This window comes from Pteropus alecto, unplaced genomic scaffold (genome assembly GCF_000325575.1).
Source record: "Pteropus alecto unplaced genomic scaffold, ASM32557v1 scaffold139, whole genome shotgun sequence".
Lineage (NCBI taxonomy): Eukaryota > Metazoa > Chordata > Mammalia > Chiroptera > Pteropodidae > Pteropus > Pteropus alecto.
Window position 1 is genome coordinate 1,913,615 of NW_006443567.1, and position 8,722 is coordinate 1,922,336.

Below are 8,722 nucleotides of genomic sequence, written 5' to 3' on the forward strand. Positions count from 1 at the left end.
TGCAATACAGTCTCACTAAAGTAGGCTGTCCCAAATTCCTGGTAATAAAATTGTTTACCCTGATATCAAAGAAGTTAGGAAAGCACCAAAATCGGCATGTGGCGTGTGTCCAGGCCAACTTCATGGAATTTGTGCTCTGAGACCTAAAGTTCTAATGAGGTAGTTTAAAATTAAATAACATGTCAGCAGAGCCCATGGTGAATCCATGAGTGCTAATGTGTCCATGACTGGATCAAGCGTGCTTTCTTTATTGAGGAGCAGAAAATCGTTGTGAAAGTGTTGAAGGTACAAGCACGCAGTCAGAAAACTAAGTAAAATAACGAAGCTTTTTTGAATAATAAATACAATTAAAAGGCTTCTTCCGTTAAAAAAAAAAAGAAAAGAAAAGAAAAGAAAAAGAAAGGTAAGCCACAGTCTGGGAGAAAATATTTCCAATGCATATATCTGACTAATGACTTGTATCAAGAATATACAGCACATATTTATGTCTCAAATATAAAAGACAAACAGCTTCTGGTCAAGATGGCAGTATAAGTAAATACTGTGCTCGCCTGCTCCCATGACCATATCAAAATTACAACTAAACTTCAGAAAAATCATCATTGAGAATCACCTGAAGTCTAACTAAACAGAAGTCCTACAACTAAGTAAACACAGAAGAAGCCTCGTGGAGACTAAAAGGAGGGGTGGAGATGCAAAACGACCTGGTCCAACACCCACAAGTGGTGCTTAAAAATTGGGAGAGGTATCTTGGCTGTGAAGGTCCTCCCTGAGGAGTGAGAAGTTCCAGCCTCACACTATAGGATCCCTAGCCAAGAGTTCCAGTGAAGAGAAGTCTCCATTAATTTTCAGCTGTGAAAATCAGTGGAGACTGTGGCTAAGTGAAATGAAAGACTGCTGGAGTCCCAGGCATTCCGGTTACAGGGCTCTTCCACGGACTTATTTCCTGATGGACTCACTTGCCCTGAGCTCCAACACTGGGTCAGCAGCTCAAAGACATTAGGGACATACAGGAAGAAACTGAATTGTCTGGCTTCAGGGTGAGGGCTGGAGGGGCATCTTTCTCCCAGAAAGAAGTGAGGGCAGAAGCCATTCCTTTCATAAGTCCTACCCAGCATGCAGACACAGGTAGGTGCCATATGTGAGTCTCTATCAACCTTGCTAACACCATTTGCCCCTCCCTGGTGATTCCCAGAGTCTCTGCCCCACCTAACATGCGGACCCACCCAAGCTGCTTCTAGTGGCTTTTCCATACAAATCACCTGTCTTGGTTTATCTACAGACTTTTCTAAAACCTCTCAAAAGTTTACAAACCCTTAAAAAGCAGCATCTGGCCTCAGCATGCCCTGTACTTCTTGCTAAGCAGCCCCAGATCCGGTACTAGTGGCAGCTGGCCTCATTTCACAGCTTAGCTTCTCCCAGGCACCTCCAAGCCCAGCACAAGCGACAACCATCTGCAGATCACTTTGTAGCTCATACCAAGTGGCTTCGGGCAGGGCACAGGCAGGAGCTGATCTTTGTCAGAAACATAGCCCCTCCCTAGAGGCCCCAGAACCAACACACACAGTTGCCAACTTCAGACCACACCAGAACACCACCCAACCACCTCCACAAAGAACATACCCAAAGAGTACACTTGGCAGGCACCAGAACTCCACTAAATAGAATCCTGTTCCATAGGGTCAGCCCTTGAACAATAATAGCTCCTCTACTTGAGTCATGGCTAGTCCTCACAATCGATCAGCCTGAGGATCAATCCCTCCATTGATGTGCCAAAGGCAATCAAGGCTTAACCAGACCAGGAGGACACACACAACCCACACAAGAGACTCACTTGGATCACCCAGCTCAGGTGACCATGGAGACTGTGCCACTGGGCCCCACAGGACACCTACTATATAAGGCCACTTGACCAAGATCAAGAGACATAGCAGCTCCAACTAGTACATAGAAAAAAATACAGGGAGGCAGCAAAAATAGAGAGACAAAGACATATATCTCAAATGAAAGAAGACAATAAAGCTCCAGAAAAAGAACTAAATAAAATGGAGACGAGCAATTTACCAGATGCACAGTTCAAAACACTGATTTTAAGGATGCTCAATAAATTTAGGGAGAGAGTAGATGAATTCATTGAAAACTTTAACAAAGAAATAAAAATAGAAATGGAAACTTTAAAAACAGTCAGAAGTGAAGAATACAATAACTGAAATGAAGAATACATTAGAGGGAATCAACAGTAGATTAGATAAAGTAGAGGAATGAATTAATGATTTAGAAGATAACATAGCAGAAAACACCTAATCAGAACAACAACAAGAAAAAAGAATCCAAAAGAATGAGGATAGTTTAAGGCGCCTCTGGGACAACATCGAGCACACAATATTTGCATCATACAGGTACCAGAAGGAGAAGAGAGAGCAAGGAATTGAAAACTGATTTCAAGCAATAATGACAAAAAATTTCCTTAACCTAGTGAAGGAAATAGACATACAAGCACAGGAAGTGCAGAGAGTTCCAAACAAGATCAACCTAATGAGGCCCACATCAAAACACATCATAATTAAAATGCAAAACCTTAAAGACAAAAAGAGAATCTTAAAAGTAGCAAACGAAAAGCAGTTAGTTATCTACAAGGGATCTCCCACAATTGTCAGCCGATTTCTTAACAGAAACTTTTCAGGCCAGAAGAATTTGGCCCAAAATATTTAAATTGATGAAAAGCAAGGACCTACAACTAAAATTACTCTACCCAGCAAAGCTATCATTTAGAATCAAAGGACAGATAAAGAGTTTCCCAGACAAGAAAAAGCTAAAGGAGTTCATCATCACAAACCAGTATATCTATCAACAAGTACTTCAAATGAAAAATAATTAAATGCTCCAAACAAAAGATAGGGTGGCTGAATGGATAAGAAACTAAGATACCTACATATGTTGCCTTCAAGAGACTCCAGATTAAAAGACACACACAGACTAAAAGTAAAGGGATGGAAAAAGATATTTCACGATGTATGTAGAGAGTATTATGCTAGTGAAGTAAGTCAGATAGAGAAAGACAAATGCCATATAATTTCATACACAATTTTAATCCAAAGAACAAAACGAATAAACAAACAAACAAAAAAAAACAGAAAAAACTCATAGATACAGAGAATATTTTGAGGATTACCAGATGGGAGGGAGTTTGGTGGAATAGGTGAAAAAAAGTGGAAGGAATTAAGAAATACAAAATAGCAGTTACAAAATAGTCATGGAGATATAAAGTATAGCATAAAGAATATAGTCGATGATAGAATAACTATATATGGTGTCAGGTGGGTACTAGATGTATTTGGGTGAATTATATAGATGTCTAATCACTATGTTGTATACCTGAAGCTAATATAATATTGTATGCCAACTATAATTGAAAAATAAAAAAAAATATTATTTAAAAAAAAGAAAGTTGCTTTGAGAACTGGCAAAAAGAGGATACTTAGAGGGGCTATAAGAGCTGTTTTCAAATATCTTAATAGTTATCATGAAAAAGAAATATTCTATTTATTTTGTTTGGCTACAAAGGATAAAAGCTAGAACCAAGTATTAGGGAAATGGATTTCAGCTTTAAATAGGGAAAAACCTCTAATGATGGTCATGAGGATAGGGAGCACGGCATAAGGAATGCAGTTAGCATTAATATATTGGCTAGGTGGAAAACCAGAGGAGAGAAGGAGCAATTAGGGGGATCGTTTTATAAACTATATAAATGTCTAACCAATGTACGGCATACTTGAAACTAATAAAAAAAAAAAAGAATAAAAAACCTCTAATGATTTAAACTATTCTAAAGTGGAAAGCCCTTCTTTGAAAAACTGGTAAGGATCTAGGCAGAGGCCAGATGAGCCACTTGGCAGGAGTACTATTACAACAGAGATTCTTAATTTGTGATAGAATAACTATATATGGTGTCAGGTGGGTACTAGATGTATTTGGGTGAATTATATAGATGTCTAATCACTATGTTGTATACCTGAAGCTAATATAATATTGTATGCCAACTATGATTGAAAAATAAAAAAAAATATTATTTAAAAAAAAGAAAGTTGCTTTGAGAACTGGCAAAAAGAGGATACTTAGAGGGGCTATAAGAGCTGTTTTCAAATATCTTAATAGTTATCATGAAAAAGAAATATTCTATTTATTTTGTTTGGCTGCAAAGGATAAAAGCTAGAACCAAGTATTAGGGAAATGGATTTCAGCTTTAACTAGGGAAAAACCTCTAATGATGGTCATGAGGATAGGGAGCACGGCATAAGGAATGCAGTTAGCATTAATATATTGGCTAGGTGGAAAACCAGAGGAGAGAAGGAGCAATTAGGGGGATCGTTTTATAAACTATATAAATGTCTAACCAATGTACTGCATACTTGAAACTAATAAAAAAAAAAAAGAATAAAAAACCTCTAATGATTTAAACTATTCTAAAGTGGAAAGCCCTTCTTTGAAAAACTGGTAAGGATCTAGGCAGAGGCCAGATGAGCCACTTGGCAGGAGTACTATTACAACAGAGATTCTTAATTTGGTAGATTGTTGAGTCACATGATCTAGAACTCATTGTGAAGGCTCCTTCAAAACAGAATTCATGTCTAATTCTTCACAGCATCCTCATAGTACCTACCACCTAGCCTCTGCTCCAGAAATATATATATAAGTAACACACTCTAAGAAGGAAGCATCCTAGGGCCAATAAGCCAAGAAATCTAAATGTGGATGCCCTGCAGAGTTCCCAAAAGAATGCAGGCAAGATAAATGTATTCTTCTGTGCCCATATTGATAATATTTTAGGGCAGGCCCAAGCAGAGAAGTTTATAGATGTCAGACAGAGAAAGGCTGTATGATTGTACATATGTGGAATCATTGAACTCATAGAAACAGAGAAGAGGATGGTGGTGGCTGGAGCCTGAGGGGAAAATGAGGAGATGTTGGTCATTAGTTACAAACTTCCAGTTATAAGATGAATAAGTTCTGGGGATCTAATGTACATCGTGGCGACTATAGTTAACAATACTGTATTATATACTGGAAAGTTGCTATGAGATTAGATCTTAAATGTTCTCACCATAATAATAATAAGGTGGTAATTATTCAAGGTAAAGAATGTTTTCACTAACCTTATTGTGGTAATCATTTTGCTATATACATGTATATCAAATTATCATGTTGTTCACCACAATGCTTTGAAATTGGAAATCTGCAAAAAGAAAGTGGTAAAAACCATGAATATTTGGTGATTAAACAACATGCTACTAAACAATGACTGGGTCAAAGAAGAAATAAAAGGAGAGATCAAAAGAGGCATAAAGGTAAATGAGAATGATAATAAGAAATATCAAAATTGGGAGTATTCAGCAAAAGCAGAGGGAAGTTTATATCATTATAGGCCTACCTCGAGAAACAAGAAAAATCTCAAATAAATAACCTAACATTTCACATTAAAGAACTAGAAAAAGAACAAAGCCCAAAGTCAGTAGGAGGAAGGAAATCATAAAAATTAGAGCAGAATTAAATGAAATAGAGAACAAAAAGACAATAAAAAAATTAATGCAACAAAGACTTGGTTCTTTGAAAAGATTAATAAAATTGACAAATCTCTGGCTAGACACACTAAGGAAAAAGGAGAAAACACTCAAATAAACAAAATCATAAATGAAAGAGGAGAAGTTACAGCAAATACCACAGAAAGACAAAGGACTAAACAAGAATATTATGAAAGATTGTATGTCACCAAATTCAATAACCTAGAAGAAATGGACAAGTTCTTAGAAAGATACAACCTTCCTAGATTTAATCATGAAGAACTGGAAAATCGAAATAGGCTGTTTAACAGTAAGGAAATTGAAACGATCATCAAAAACCTCCCAAAATGTAAAAAGTCCAGGACCAGATGGCTTCACCAGTGAATTCTACCAAACATTCAAAGAAAATTTAATACCTATTCTTCTCAAACTCTTCCAAAAAATTGAAAAGGCAATACTTCCTAACTCATTTTATGAGACCAGCATTACCTTGATACCAAAACCTGACAAGGACAACACACACAGAAAAAAATTACAGACCAATATCTCTGATGAATATAGGTACAAAATTCCCAAATAAATACTAGCAAATACAACAATACATCAGAAAGATAACATATCACAATCAAGTGAGGTTCATTTCAGGGGCACAAGGATGGTTCAACATATGCAAATCAATCAATATGATACACCAACATTAACAACATATAGGATAAAAATCATATGATCGTATCAATAGATTCAGAGAAAGCATTTAACAAGATACAACATCCATTTATGATTAAAACACTGAATAAAATAGGTATAGAAGGAAAGTACCTCAACATAATAAAGGCCATATATGACAAACTCTCAGCTAACGTCACACTCAATGGTGAAAAGCTGAAAGTGTTTCCTCTAAGATCAGGAACGAAACAAAGATTCCCACTTTCATTACTGTTATTCAAAATAGTACTGGAAGTTCTAGCCAGATCAATCTGGCAAGGGAAAGAAATAAAAGGCATCTAAATTGGGAATGAAGAAGTAAAATTGTCACTTTTTTGCAAATGACATAAATCTTTATACAGAACACCCTAAAGAATCCACCAAAAAGCTATTAGAAACTATAACCAAATATAGTAAAGTTGCAGGATACAAAATCAATGTACAAAAATCCATTGTGTTCCTATATACTAACAATAAAATTTCAGATAAAGAAATGAAAAAAAAAATCCTTTTGCAATTGCAACAAAAAGAATAAAATACCTAGGAATAGACTTAACAGTTTGTGAAAGACATATACCCTGAAAGCTATGAGACATATTGAAAGAAATTGAGGACGGCACAAAGAAACGGAATATTTCATGTTCATGGGTTGGAAGAATCAACATAGCTAAAATGGCCATATTACCCAAAGCAGTATACAGATTTAATGCAATCCCCATCAAAATCCCAATGGCATTTCTCAAATAAAACAAAAAATTATTAAATTTGTATGAGACCATGAAAGACCCCAAATAGCCAAAGCAATCCTGAGAACAAAGAACAAAGCTGGAGGTATCACACACCCTGACTTCAAATTACACTACAAAAGCAACAATAATCAAAACATTATGGCATTGGTAGAAAAACAGACACATAGACCAATGGAACAGAATTGACAGCCTAGAAACAAACCCACATGTATATGGACAACTAATTTTTGACAAAGGAGCCAAAATCAAAAGAATGCAACTAGACTGCTATCACCATACACCAAAATTAACCCCAAATAAATAAAATACCTAAATATAAGACCTGAAACATTTACATACATAGTAGAAAACATAGGTACTAAAGTAATGAACCTTAGTCTCAGAAAGGCTTTTATGAACTTAACCCCAAAGGCAAAGGAAGTAAAAGCAAAAATAAATGATTGAGACTATATCAAACTAAAAAGCCTCTGCACAGCAAAAGACACCATCAACAAAACAAAAAGGCAATCGACCAAATGGGAGAAGATATTTGCTAATACCTTCAATAAGAGGTTATATCCAAAATATATAAAGAACTAACAACTCAACAACAACAAAAAACAAACAATCCAATTAAAAAATGGGCAGGGCAGAGGACCTGAACAGACACTTTTCCCAAGAAGACATATGAATGGCCAACAGATATATGAAAAGATGCTTAACTTTGCTAGCTATAAGGGAAATGCAAATCAAAACCACAATGAGATATCACCTCACACCTGTTAGAATGGCTATTATCAACAAGACAAGAAATAACAAGTGTTGGAGAGGGTGCAGGGAAAAAGGAACCTTCATACATTGCTGGTGGGAATGTAAATTGGTACAGCCACTATGGAAAACAGTATGGAGATTCCTCAAAAAATTAAGAATAGAGCTACCATATGACCCAGCAATCCCTTTTCTGGGTATCTATCCCCAAATTTTGAAAACATTTATTTATAAAGATATATGAATGCCTATGTTCATTTCAGCATTATTCATGGTAGCCAAGACATGGAAACAACCCAGGTCTTTTTTGATGGATGGTTGGATAAAGAAGTTGTGGTATATATATACAATGGAATCCTACTCAGCCATAAGAAAAGCTAAAATAATAATGCCATTTGTGGCAACATGGATAGATCTTGAGAGTATCATGCAAAGCAAAATAAGTCAGATGAAAAATGACAAGAGCCATATGATTTCACTTATATGTGGGATATAATACAGAAAGCAACAAATGGACAAACAAACAAAAAATTCATTGACACAGAGGACAGTATGGTGGTTACGAAATTGGAAGGGGGAGGGGCAGAGTTTGAAGAAGGTAAAGGGGGGTCAAATATATGGTGAGAGAAAGAGACTAGACTTTGGGTGGTGAACATACAATGCAATATACAGATGATGTATTATAGAATCGTACACTTGAAACTTATAAAATCTTATTAAGCATTGTCACCCCAATAAATGTAATAGTTAATTTAAAAAATAAAAAAAAACACATCATGTCGTATACCTTAAACTTAGACAATGTTTTATGTCAATTACATCTCAATAAAGCTGGGGGAAAACAAAACAAAAACTTGTTTTTTAATTGCACTGAATCTATATCTCAATTAGAAAAGAACTATTATATTTAAATATTTCATTTTCCAATCTATGAACATAATATATAAATTTGAATCTTTTTTA